The sequence below is a fragment of the Nomascus leucogenys genome, chromosome 3 (assembly GCF_006542625.1).
Source record: "Nomascus leucogenys isolate Asia chromosome 3, Asia_NLE_v1, whole genome shotgun sequence".
NCBI lineage: Eukaryota > Metazoa > Chordata > Mammalia > Primates > Hylobatidae > Nomascus > Nomascus leucogenys.
Genome location: NC_044383.1, coordinates 123944084 through 123958592, shown reverse-complemented (window position 1 = coordinate 123958592; position 14509 = coordinate 123944084). Strand labels below are relative to the sequence as shown.

At 40.5% G+C, this 14509-nt stretch overlaps 1 long non-coding RNA gene across 1 annotated transcript in view; it reads left to right on the top strand.

Annotated features, from left to right (window-relative positions):
* LOC100600753 overlaps positions 1-12058 on the top strand; it is a 43591-nt gene extending 31533 nt beyond the window's left edge. The window contains exon 4 of the long non-coding RNA XR_001115555.2: positions 11151-12058. This is a non-coding gene — a long non-coding RNA (uncharacterized LOC100600753). The remainder of the gene's footprint in view (positions 1-11150) is intronic.
* The last annotated feature ends 2451 nt before the right edge of the window (positions 12059-14509 follow it).

The following is a 14509-nucleotide window of genomic DNA, read 5'->3' as shown; positions in this document are numbered from 1 at the left end:
TATACTCAGCCGGTTAGGATACAAATACATGAATGTCATCTACAAAACTTGAAAACTTTGGTCAAAGCAGAAAATAACGTTTTTTGAAGTAGAAATGTACAAATAATTTCTAAGTACATCTGGAGGAAGTGTGAACAAGAGATTTGGGGTTTTGTTCCTTTGGTATATTCCCTGACTTTGGGCCTCAGATGTTTTCACTTCCTCAAATTTTTGTTTTTGTTTTTGTTTTTGTTTTTTCCTCAGCTTTTCCTGATAAAACTATTTCCTTTCTCCAAGGTTTTAAAGGTTTTGACCTGAACATGTATTATCCGAACCATGAGGACTCTGATGGAAGAGTTATCAATGATGACAACTTGGGTGGAAATGGTCTAGAGATTCAGGCAGATATGGCTGCATCACCATCCTATAAGGGAGGAGATAAGACTCCTAGAGGGAAAAAATGTAGGGTAATAGGGTTTGGGACTGAAGAACGGACCACTGGAAATGTCCATGGTAAAAAGATCTTAATTAAGCAAATGAAATATTATGAACAGGGCAACGTGAATCAGTTAGTTCAGTATTTCCTAAACCTGCTTGATAACAAGGGTCACCAGGAGGTGATTACTTGTTAACAATACAGATTTCCACTCTTCTTTCAGATGAAAATTGTCAGCACAGAGGCCTGGAAATCAGTACGTTTAACACATAGTTTCTGGTGATTCGTATAAGCAAGCAAGTTTAGAAAATTTAAATTCATTCATTTTAATTTCTTGATGTCCAGTTTAGAAGGTAAAGTCCACAAATCCTCACATCCACATACCCACATCTACATCTGTGCCTATAGAGCCAGCCTGTCTGCCTGCCTGCCTGCCTTCCTTCCTTCCTTCCTTCCTTCCTTCCTTCCTTCCTTCCTTCCTTCCTTCCTCCCTCCCTCCCTCCCTCCCTCCCTTCCAGCATATTCACTAAATGTGAATGTCTATGATGGGAATAAGATTGCTCATCATTGTGGAGGGAGTTAAAGGAAATAACAAAATGCAGTCCCAAACTATACAGGCTACTACTTGATGCAGTTTACAAATTTGCAAACTTTCATTGCTGATTTGAGTATTTTACCTAACTGCATAATCAGGCATGGTGTGTTTGTGTGTGTGTGTGTGTGTGTGTTGTTTTGTTTGCTTGCTTTTTAAACCCTGCTGTAGTTTGGATATGGTTCGTTTGTCCCTATCAAATCATGTTGAAATTTGATTCCCAAAGTGGTAGTGTTGAGATGTGGGGCCTAGTGGGAGGAGCTTATGTCATGGGGTAGACCCCTTAAGAATGGCTTGGTTCTTGTATTAGTCCGTTCTTATGCTGCTAATAAAGATATACCCAAGGCCAGGTGTGGTGGCTCATGCCTGTAATCCCAACATTTTGGGAGGCTAAGGCGGGTAGATCACCTGAGGTCTGGAGTTCGAGACCAGCTTGACCAACATGGAGAAGCCCAATCTCTACTAAAAATACAAAAAATTAGCCAAGTGTGGTGGCACATGCCTGTAATCCTAGCTACTCAAGAGGCCAAGGCAGGAGAATTGCTTGAACCTGGGAGGCGGAGGTTGAGGTGAACAGAGATCGTGTCATTGCACTCCAGCCTGGACAACAAGAGTGAGACTCCATCTCAAAAAAAAAAAAAAAAGACATACCTGAGACTGGGTAATTTATAAAGGAAAGAAGTTTAATCGGCTCACAGTTCCACATGGCTGGAGAGGCCTCAGAATCCTGGCAGAAGGTAAATGAGGAACAAAGTCAGGTCTTACATGGTGGCAGGCAAGAGGGCATGTGCAGGGGAACTTCTCTTTATAAAACTATCAGATCTCATGAGACTTATTCGCTATTACGAGAACAGAACGGGAAAGACACACCCTCATGATTCAGTTGCCTCCCACCGGGTCCCTCCTATGAAGTGAAAATTATGGGAGCTACAATGCAAGATGAGATTTGGGTGGGGACACAGTCAAACCATATTTGTTCTGTTTTCAAGGAATTGAGTGAACTCTTGCTCTCCTGAGACTGGATTGGTTCTGGGGGAAATGGATTAGTTCCTGTGGGGCAGGGTTGTTATAAAGCCAGGACACCCCTTGGGTTTTGACCCTCTTTGCACGTGTCTACTTGCCCTTTGGTCTTTTCCACCATATTTTGATGCAGCACACAAGCCCTCACCAGAAGCCGAGCAGATGCCGGCACCTTGCTTCTTGTTCAGCCTGCAGAAGGTGAGCTAAATAAATCTCTTTTAGAAAATAAATTACCCAGTCTCAGATATGCCTTTATAATAATACAAAACATACTAAGTCAAATAGCAATTGAATAATGTTGGATAATCAAGCTGAATCTTTAAATCTCTTTAAAAAGTCCCCAATTCTTTTCCACTTGGGAATTTTGAATCTGGAAAGTTTGAGTATTTTATATATGATCATGCCTTTTCTAAAAACACTGTTTCTGCAAACTCCAACACTATTTTCACTCTGTGCATTCAGTATGCTAAGGGAACATCTTGGGAATTTCTTGTTTGAATTAGCTATAACTTTAGCCTCTGCCAATATTCTGACCAGCACCCTTTTCATTTTTTGGCCCTTTTTTGATCCAATCAGTCTCTTACTTTTTGAAATTTAAGTTTCTGGGTTGCAAATAAGTAATTTGTATTTTCCAGGATGTTCACATTGTACTTGTAGCATCATGAGTAAATGAATACATGCCTCTCCTTGCAATAGATTGAGAGAAAATAAATATAACACTACAAATGGAAGCCTGTAGTAAGGAAGTCTATTGAACTTGAATTGTGTGAGGCCTTCATGTGCCCCTGGATCCTCCCTCATTTATTTATTCTGAGGACAGAGCTAAGCACTAGCAGGTAGTAATACATAACAACTCTGATTAGTATTCAAAGGTTTGTGAATTTAGTATGGACTCCTCCACCGAATAGTAAGCTTCTTCAAGGGAAAGACCTGGCCTTACTCACTTCCCAATACTTGTCAACAGAGGGTGGCACATAGTAGGTATACATAAATGTTTGTTGGACTTCAATTTGATTAAGGGATGCCTAGGAATAATTGTTTTCTCTGGGTATGAGCCAAAAATTGAGGTAATTTGTCCTTAGGTGAGTTATAATTTATTCTCTCTTTCCGCCCCTCCAATACATTTGTGAAAAGCAATAATAACAAGTCTTTGGTTAGCAAGTTTTTCATAGAATTAATCCAGTTTACCTCTTGTAAAGCTTTTGTCTCTCTCCATGCATATTTTCCTAATATAGAAAATAATGCATTTCAGAGAGCGTTTTCTTGACTTGGTTTTACTATTAGTTAATTCTTTTAAAATGTCCCATTTTCATTATCAGAAATTGCTCATTTCTTGTTGGGAGCTGTGGTTTATTGAGGAGGGGGAGTTCCTTTACAGCTAGTAATACTTTGGAATCCCCAGGGATGGTCCATGACAAAAGAGATTAGAATTCTGAAGCAACACCCTTCAAACCACAAGTAGTCCGTCTATCATCTGAGTCATAGTCATCAACCAGGTCAGACTGAGCATAAAAACGGGGGAGAAAAGGAAGAAATCCTCATAAAAGTACATTGTACCTAGCAAAAAATTATTGTCATGGTTTAGAATTTTGAGAATCAACCCACTGAAACATTTTATACTTAAAATTCCAAAGAGATTGCCATATCAAGTCCCTACCATAAACTTTCCTGTATTATATTAAGTATTTTTGGGTTTATTTATTTTGTTGAACACCTATTCTTTAAGTTAGTTTATAACTTCCTTGGTGGGTATTTTTTTTTCTGAAGAAATGTTTCTAACATCTTAAGATTCATATTACTTAAGGTACTTTTTATAGGTATCTACATTCTAATGAAATACAAAGAATTGAATTTATCTGAAAAAAACATAAGCCACCAAATCATTTTGTCAGAGCTGATCTATGTAGGTGATAGGTCTGAACAGGCTTATAGATCACAGCTATGCACCTTAATCATTGAAGGGGTCCTGGAAGGGGAATTGATGTTATCGTAGAGAGCAATAAAAGCCAGGTGACAATCAAACGAAAATCCTTTTCCTTTCATAAATAACTTAATAATTAGCATTTATGAGAATAGCTGAGTAATTCTGGCTATTAACCAAACCTTTTTTTATCCTGTTTTATGGCCCAGGCTTGGCTGACAAGTTGCCTAACCATGAGTGTGTATGTATATATATATATATATATATATATTTTTTTTTTCTGTTGTCACTACCACCTGTTTTAGACTTAGCTTTCATTTTTTTTTTTTTTTTGGTGTTATCTTTTGCTCTCACAGGCAAAAAAATCCTTAATTTGTAGGAAATACAATTTCTTACAAATAATAAATAAAATTCAGGTTCAGGAGCCCTGAGTTTATATGCCAACTTTCGAGCTTTTTAGCAGTGGGATTTGGGCTACTTACTTAACAGACTCCCTCCCTCTGCTCCCCCTCCTCACAAAGTCATTCTTACATCTAAAATGCAGGTAATTAGACTGACCACCTAGAGTTGTAATGGGCAGATGTGAAAACATAATGCTAAGTTTCCAGCATCATGGTAGATGAACAAATGGTGATGTCCTCCAGTAGAAAGTCAATGTGGCCTACAAGAAAGGGCAGAGGGGAAGGGCTCCCAAGACCCACATTGAAGTCCTGGCTCTAGCACTTACTAGCTGCCCACGTTGGGAATTCTCCTAAACCTTCTCTGCATCTCAGTTTCTTCATTTGTAAAATGGGCAGAATATTCCTTAATCTACCTCTCTAAGTGGCTTAAAGGAAATAATTTTGTGAAACTGCCTTATAAAAATGATGAGATATTAAAATATTATTAACATGATGACAAAGTTTTTGGAGTTAACTTTTTTCCCTCTGGGGAATAGTATTTTTTCAATGATAGTTCAATTGTTCCCTTTTGCTGAAGGTAGTGGCATTTCTCTTTTTTTTTTTTCTGAATCACTCAGTTGGCACTTGTTATGAGCTATCTTGTAGGTTTTCTTTTTTTTTTTTGTCACCTCAACTCTGTTTTAATCTTTTCAAGAGTAAGGACCCAATTTTAAACCTTGTGGGCTGCATGCTCAGATCTCTTAGGAGTGGCTGAAGGGGAAATCCTCCCTAGGGCACCACACTTAGTGTGGGAAGAGCTAGGGTTGTGGAGTGGAGCAGAGATGGTCTTCAGAGAGAAGAGGAAAGAAAAACAGGAACTTTGATGACATGGAGAAATTCTGAGATGCAGGGGAATATTGAGGGGCTTCCATGGACTTGCCTTGATCTTAGTAAGAAAGAAGGCCAATAAGATGAGGGAAAGAGTGGAAGGGAGTTGGGATCTTAGGGGCTGTATATCAAAGTGTCATGTTAACAGAATAACTAGCATATAGCTGACATGAAAAAAGTTTCTTAACTTTGAGATGAGTAGAAAATATTATTTTGTTATTTCATTATTCATGTCATATAATATTAGCATAGGTAATAACATATATAATAATAGTAACAGCATGTATTAGTACTTATGTCATATGTTTTGAACTTTATGCCTATCCTTTGATTTAATACTGAGAACAGTCTTACTAAGTAGATGCTATGATTATCTTTATTTTAAAGATGTGAAAACTGAAACTTTGGAAGGAAGTTCTGAAACACTATTGTGGGGCATAGAGTGTCAAGTTTAGTAAGGAAAAGAAAAATGATTATAAGAGAGAATCAAGGGCCCAACTGAAGATGGATGGCATGAGTTTAAGACAAAACTCTCAACGCAATTCCATGTTTACCTCAGCAAGGTTCTGCAACTTGGAGCAGTTGGGTTGAGCTGACTGAGACTTAGAATACAATGGTTAGGAAAACATCAACCTCTTTGCGCTCCACGTTGGACTTAATGACTATGAGTCATGTCATATAGAGGAGGCAAGTTTTTCAGTGGAGATAGGAACAACTGAAATATATTCTTCAGCCTAGTAGAGACAAGTAATTGTCATTGGCCGGTGAGTGTTTCAGATACTTCAAAGCATGAGTTGTGCTTCACCCCGCCCTCTCTAGCTAAACTCCTTGGCTAATGGCCTGCACTATCTTAACTTCATTCCAGAAATACTGGTTAAGAGGATTCGGGGCAGGCCATTTGGAGGCTGGTGAACCTGACAACCTACACAACCTACATTTGCACAGCCCAGTTATTTTCTGACTAGTGGGTGAGAAAGAGAGGGCAGAAGAGGAGAGAGAAATCTTCACCAAACAAACAGCTGGGCCATCTGGGTGGAGTTGCTTAAGGCAGTCACAAAAAAATGATCACATCATTTACCTCTCATTTAACAAGGGCAGGGCAGGGATACTAGCTGTGAGACACTTCTGCTCCGGGAAAGGTAGGAGCATTTGTACAATCTTTCCAGTATAGGGGAAGGGGGACATGGGAGTAGAAGTTGGATTGTTGAGTCATGAAGCAAATAGGTATCTTTTTATTCTAATTAACTTGAGAAAGAAAGAATTTGGTATTATATCAACCCAGCACTTAAACTTTTTGCCTTCATTGTATAAAAGCTGTTTGTGAAAATTGTGCCACTATGACTTATTTTTTGATCCAGATAATGGAGCATTCTCTAAAGGGAGCAGATGGAATGACGAGGAGGTTCAGAATAGTGTCAATCATCAGGAAAGAGGGTGGCCCTGTTGGCCTAGGGGTGAGGGGAGAGGCTCTGACAAAGGTGCTCAGTCCCCAGCCAGGCTGCATGTGGTTCTTGTCTACCTGGGTCCACCTGAAAAGACATTACCAGATTGATTTGGGATGTATCCTGGGCAGTGAGACTTTTGAAAGTGCATTGGTTGATTCTAATGCACAATCCAGTTGAGAACCACTGTTTAGGGAGCAGGGTGCCTGAATCATGAAATAAAAAGAGGCTTTTTATGGGAAAGGCTCTCTATCTCTCTTCTTTAGCATCAGGAAAGGAACTAGTATTAGTGATAGGAAGTGATGGGGAAGCCAGTGGGGGCTCAAAGGAAAGAAGGCTTTGATGGTTGGTACTGAAATGGAAATGGCGTGGTAAATGGAGGAGCCCCTGATGCCGGAGATGATCAAGGAGAAGGTGGACAACCATTGACTGGGAAGGCTGAACTAGTCCAGTGATGGCTAGATAGTGTCAGGAGGACCGAAAGCAACCTCAAGTCCCTTCCCCTTCACTCAGGGCAGCTCGGTTTTCTCTCTTTTTCTGTATTGGGTTGGGTTTCCCCATAAAGATTTCCTTTGAAGAAAGAGTCTGCTCAAAAAAACTTTTAAAACCACATAACTAGGTGACCTTTTTGGCTGTTACCAATCTGAAGTTCTGTAGTATTAAATCTTCTTTGATGTTTTCTAAGAAACCAGGCTACTGATTGATCCATTCTTCCACAGGCCAAGGGGGAAAGGAAGGAGAGCTTAGAAGGGTGGAAAGCATGAGTAGAAGAGGGGAGACTTCTCTTAGCTGAGGGCCAGGGCAGGAGCCCTTAACCCCGTCTAGGCTTGGAACCACCTGGGAACTTTTCAGTAAGACCCTCTCCCAAACCAGTGATATCAGTCTCTGGGATGGTGCCCGGGCATGGGTATTCATGAGATGCAGCAGAGTTGAGAACCACTGGCTTAATAGATGGGCACTGAGGAGAACTCTTTTTATACATTGAGGCCAAACATGTTAGACAACCACCAACACGGCAGTTCTTAAACTTCAGGTGCATCAGAATCACCTAGACTTGTTCAGACAGATCGCTGGGCTCCACCCCCAGAGTTTCTTATTTAGTAGGCCTGTGATAAAGCCAAGAATTTGCATTTTTGACAAGTCCCAGGTGATGCTGACACTGCTGATCTGGGGAACCACACTTTGAGAACCACTGCTTTAACAATAGGAATTTACTTTCGACCTTAAAAACAACTCCCTAACATTGGCAAGTGATTGATAGTGTGCACCCTTGATGATATGATATGATGAGAATGGCACTTTGCCTCTGTGGTCTCCCTCCCATCAAATGCATTAACCCAGTCTAATCATGAGTAAAACATCAGACAAATCCCAATGGAAGGACATTCTACAACGTACCTGACCAGTAATCCTCAAATCTATCAAGGTCAGCAAAGCCAAGGAAAATCTGAGAAACTGCCACAGCTAAGAGGGGCCTAAGGAGACATGACTATTAAATGCAATGTGGCATCCTGGATGGAATCCTGGAATAGAAAAAGCACATTAGGGGCCGGGCGCAGTGACTCACACCTGTAATCCCAGCACTTTAGGAGGCCGAGGCAAGCAGATCATTTGCGGTAAGGAGTTGGAAACAAGCCTGGCCAAGATGGTGAAACCCCATCTCTGCTAAAAATACAAAGATCAGCTGGGTGTATTGGCGGGTGCCTGTAATCCCAGCTACTTGGGAGGCTGAGGCAGAAGAATTGCTTAAACCCAGGAGGTGGAGGCTGCAGTGAGCCGAGATCGTGCCACTGCACTCCAGCCTGGGCAACAGAGTGAGACTCCATCTCAAAAAAGAAAAAAGAAAAAAGACATTAGGGAAAAACTGAGGAAATAATGTATCAATACTGATTGATTGGTTGTGACAAAGGTACCATATTAATGTAATATGTTAACAATAGGGGAAACTCAGTATTAGGTAGGGAGCTCTCTGTACCATTACTGCACTAATTACATTAATTCTGTAATTTTAAAACCATTCTAAGATAAGCAGTTTATTTGAAAAAAAAAAAAAAAAAAAAAAAAAACTTCCTGACTGCTAAAATACACACCATTCCTGATTGTGGTTATGGAGGAGGTGTCTTCAAAAGCATCAAGGAAAACATATCAAATAATTGTATTTATTTGAATGAAGACTTATCTGGATATAGGAGGTGAGTTACATAACATACCTTTATCTCTTTTTCTACGTGCTTGTGTGACTCAGATGTTTGTGTGACTTTGAAATAATTTTTAAGGGCTATACTTTATATATACATATAGCATATAGATATTATACATAATACAAATATAATATATGTATGTATATCAGCATACTTACAGCTGATATGAAAGATAAGGTAGCTAGCTGATGCCTCTCAGTTTATTAGGATGCAGCCATGCAGTGGGAATACAATTTTAATTAGAAAAGGTACCTGTTGTAATGACTTAATTTTCTTGGTAGAAATTTTCAACCTTTTGATTAGGCCTATCTGGAAACCATCACAATGGTGGTCTTTCTCTCTCTTCTTTTGTTTTGCAGTTCCAAGAGAACCTGCTTCAGGTGGTCTAAATGAAATAGAGTCCAAGTCCTGTGCTTAGGTAGTATTTAGCTGCTGGTTTATAGTTATGGATGACCTTATTTCATTGGCTTCAACAGTGCATTTCATAAAATTCCTCACTTAACCGATTCAAGTTTTTTTGTTTTGTTTTGTTTCGAGACGGAGTCTTGCTCTGTCGCCCAGGCTGGAGTGCAGTGGCACAATCTCGGTTCACTGTAAGCTCTGCCTCCCGGGTTCCCGCCATTCTCCTGCCTTAGCCTCCCGAGTAGCTGGGACTACAGGCACCCGCCACCATGCCGGGCTAATTTTTTGTATTTTTAGTAGAGACAGGGTTTCACCATGTTAGCCAGGATGGTCTCAATCTCCTGTCCTTGTGATCCGCCCGCCTCGAGCTCCCAAAGTGCTGGGATTACAGGCGTGAGCCACCGTGCCCGGCCTGATTCAAGTTTGAATATATCCGTGGAGCACTGTGTGCTCACGGCGGGTGAGGGTAGAGGTGAGAAGACCCAACAACTCTCTGGATATCCACATGTGTTAACCAGCCAGGCATTTACATTGTTTCCCTAACTTGGCTTTAGTTCGCCTCAGCCTTTTGAGTGTTGGTCACTGATCGTGGTTATGGAGGAGGTGTCTTCAAAAGCATCAAGGAAAAAATATCAACTATCAAAATTTGCCATGGTGCCCAGCATGGTTCAAGATCACAAGTGTCAAGCACATCTGGTAAGGAAGATAATAATAATTCAAGGGCAAATGAGTTGCCCTGTGGACAATGGATTACAGTATGCTACAATGGATTTGTTTGGACCATTTATCTTTTCTTTTGAATTGACCTAACTGTACATTTGTAGGAGATAAGCAGGAAATCAGAAGCACTCCTAGGGATTGGCACTGGTCTAAATGACAGCTCTAAGGAGAAGCTTAGATACCAGATTCATCTTCCATCCAGGCAGACGCTCCCCAGGGATAAAACTGCAAGGTTAAATGTGAAACTCAAAATTTGAAGCAAAAGGCTCTCCTCTTCTGCACTTCTTTTCTTCCTAAATTGAGCAGTAATACTAGAAACAGAGTCAACTGAACCTTAACAGCTCCTCTGGGGTACCAGGCATCATTCTAATGAACTCGTTTCATCCTTACAGAGGCACAGATAAGGTATGTAACTTGCCAAAGCTCACACTGCCTGGAGTAGAGTCAGGATTCTAATCTGGCTCCTCTGGCTCCAGAGCCCACGTTCTAAACCATTAGGCTCATTCTGCCTCTCTTGGAGAAGACACCAGAAGTCCCAATCTTGGCTAGCCTGGCTAGTCCCAGAGACCTCCACAGCTAAACAAGGTGTAGAAATAGAATGTCCCGTCACTTAGCTATACTTCTATCCTTCCCGCCTTCTACACAACTACCATTACCATTGCCACCAGCAACTGGTAAATATTGATGGAGCTTCTTTTCTTTGCCAGGCACCATAGACACAAAAATTAAAAAAAAAAAAAAAGAGACTGTAATCTTGACCTCAGGAACTACAGAGGAGATAGACATCCAAACAAATATGCCAACAAAATCCCAAATAGGGTCTAGTAAGGGCCAAAAAAAAAAAACAACAAAAAAAAAACAGCTGGTGTAGCCAGATGGGCAGGGACTCGCCTTGCTTCAGGGACAAATTTGCAGTGGTGATGAATTCCTTTCATTCTTAGCTTTCCTCCTATTACTTCCCTGATTTATTTTACTTACAAATGACACGTCTAAATGGCAGAGACTTGAAGTTCTCTTGATGAGGTGCTGAGATGTTCAGAAGGGAGGTATCCTGTTTAACCAACAGATCATTTATAGATAAAGAGAGGCTCTAACTTAGCATACACTTCATCTATTTCCTTCCCCCAAGAAAGAAGGGATATTTACGTCTTCTCCATTCCTTCTTCCAGGGCAGGAATCTTCTGTTCCATATGCAACATCTTCTGGCAGCCTTGTCCTTTTTCTGTCCTTGTCGACTACAATAACAAACAGCTGTTGCCGAGGCATTGCTGTTGACGTGTTACCTTTGAAACCTCCCTCCTGTTATGGAATAAGCCTCTTCTAGATCATGGATCATTATCATCTAGTCTGACAAGCAGCCTTGTTGCCACGGAGACCCGAAGGGATCAGGTGTGGTATTTGCCTGCATCATCACCCCCTCCAGGGGAACAACAAGGACTCTTCTGTGCGTCATGTGTGGCTGTCCTGGGGCTGGCTGCCACCAGACTTTCCTGCAGGTAAAACCTAAACAAATGATCAGCTGCAGATAATATCAAGACCTCTGTTTGATATGTTAATAGTGACAGCCGTATTTCCACAATTAACAATGAGGTGGGAAGAAAACACTGTAGTCACCAGACTTGGGAGGAGAGGGTTTGTATTCACATAAACACAACCTCACATCACTGCTTGCCACCACAAAGGGCTCTGTTCACTGTTTTGTTCTCAAAGATCATCCCTGTGCTCATCCTCTGATCTTCAATTTCTACATAACTTTCTCAGTTTATATGCCCTGTGGCAAGTGCAGCAAGCACTGTTTCCTGTTTCTAAACTTGTAGAAAATCATCCATACATCTTACAGTTGTCAGTTTTAACCAGATAACAGTGGCACTTTGTTGCTGCTTTTTTATCTTTAGCTTAGGTTAACAGGACCCTGGAAGTAAAGTTGTTGATTTATTCAATAGAGTATTCTCAATTAATTTGGCTAGATTTCTACATGATTCAAAATCCAAAAAAGTAGAAATGCATGCTTACATGTCTAAGGCCTGAAAAATCAGTGGTGACATCCCAAAATAAATGAAGATTTTAAAACAATAAATGATCTTTTTTTTTTTTTTTTTTTTTGCTTCTGTGCTTGGGGAGAAGCAATGAAGGAAATATCAATGTTGCTTTAAGGAGTGAGGACCCCAAAAATAAGAATATATAATTATGGCAGATAGGGCATTGTTCAGAACTGATGGGGCTGATGCACACACAAACATTTTAATAGTTCTAATACTTTGTGTACACTCTTGAGATGAAGTGATGGCTTCATTAATTGTTGAATAATATTTATGCAATGCTACTATGTGCTAGCTATAGAACTAAGCTTAGTCTCTTAAGATCTTAACATTCTGAAACTATTAAAATGTATAATCACCATTTGTAAAAGTAAAATATACTAATCTAATAATTTGGAATGTACATTACAGTAAAAAAAAAGCAGGGGAACATCCTGTAAAATGTCACTCAGAGATAACCACCACTTACAGAGTGAAGTATATTCCTGCTTTTTGTGGATTGTGTGTGTGTATATATATGTTTCAGCAAAGCTAACAATATACTATTTTTATAATTGGCATTTACTTTTTACTTTTGCTTAACTTTATATCATAACCACTTTCCCACATCATTACAAACTCTTCATAAATAATCTTACTAATGGTTATGTAATATTTATCTTATTTGTGACAAATACTATCTTTTTTTTCATCAGTACACTGCTTGGATAACAGATTTATTTTTTAAGTCAAAAATCTTTCTTGGCTACACTAACCAATGTTTTTTGTTTTTGTTTTGTTTTGTTTTGAGACAGAGTCTCCCTGTGTCGCCCAGGCTGGAGTGCAGTGATGTGACCTCGGCTCACTGCAACCTCCGCCTCCTGGGATGAAGCGATTCTTCTGCCTCAGCCTCGCAAGTAGCTGGGATTACAGGCATGTGTCACCACGCCTGGCTAATTTTTGTATTTTTAGTAGAGACGGGGTTTCACCATGTTGATCAGGCTGGTCTCAAACTCCTGACCTCAAGTGATCCGCCCGCCGCAGCCTCCCAGAGTGCTGGGATTATAGGTGTGAACCACCACGCCTGGCCACTAACCAATGTTCTTTAGAAAAGTTAACCTCATTCATGTTTGGGGATGTCACTCCTGTTCTTTTGGAGATACAAGCCCACACACACAACAACCCTTGGAGCCTGACAGACCCAGACCATAGATGTGTGTCCAACACAATGACCATTCCTCATTCCCTTGTGGATCCTCCTGATGGGCCAGGCCTTCATGTCTTTACTGATGAATTCAAGACACAGCACTTTGGATTCAGTGTCCCTCAACACCGCCACATAGCCATCCTCCCATGTGGGAAGCCTGTGCTTCCTGGTGATGGGTCACTCCCTAACTCCATTATGAGCACCTAATAAGTGTCAAACACTGAGCTAGAACAGAAGCCAAACAAAATTCTTTTTTTTTTTTTTTTTTTTTTTTGAGAGAGAGTCTCGGTCTGTCACCCAGGCTAGAGTGCAGTGGTACAATCTTGGCTCACTACTACAACCTCCCCCTGCCAGGCTCAAGAAATCCTCTCACATCAGCCTCCCAAGTAGCTGGGACCACAGATGTGCACCACCACGCCCAACTAAATTTTTGTATTTTTGGTAGAGATAGGATTTCACCATATTGGCCAGGCTGGTCTCGAACTCCTGGCCTCAGGTGATCCTCGGCCTCCCAAAGTGCTGGGATTACAGGTGTGAGCCACCACACCCATCTGCAAGGCAGATATAATTCTTACCCTTGCAGAACTTACAGTCTTGGAGGAGATAAGCATTTAATCAAGTAATTATGACATTTGCTACAGGAGTGCATAGCAGAGGGGACTTAACTAGAGGAGGTGACATTTAAACTAAAAACATGAAAAACCTGTGAAATTAATCAGAAGAAGAGGAGGAAAGCAACTTCACTATGTTTCCTGCTAGGTCTCATCTTCCCAACAGATGCCTGGGCTCTCTTCATCGCCACTTTGAAATACGAGGACACTCTTAATTTAGGTCAATTTTTTTTTCTCCTGGACTTGCAATACGTTGTTCCCTTTTTCTGGAACACATGATACTTTCTTGAAACAGCAAGATTCTTTTACTCCCATTGTTTCTGCTTCTTGAAGTATTAATCAGAATATTTCATCTGCCATCCCCTTCTTCTGGTTACTTTCACACAGTTTTCACGAGTTAGTTTAAATGTCTCCCCCTCTGGTTAGGTGCTTCTGCTATGCATTCCTGTAGCAAGTGTAATAATTACTTAATTAAATGTATATCTCCTCCCAGCCTGCAGTTCCTCCCAGTATTGGAAGGATAAGAATCATATCTGGTTTGTGTTTGGCGTCTGTTCTAGCTCATTGTTTGACACATATTAGGTGCTCAAAAAATATTGAAATGAATAGTAGGCATTTAGGGTGCTTCCGTTTTTTTTTTAAATAAGCAGTGATGAAATGAACATCCTTTATGCATGATGTCCATATTTTGG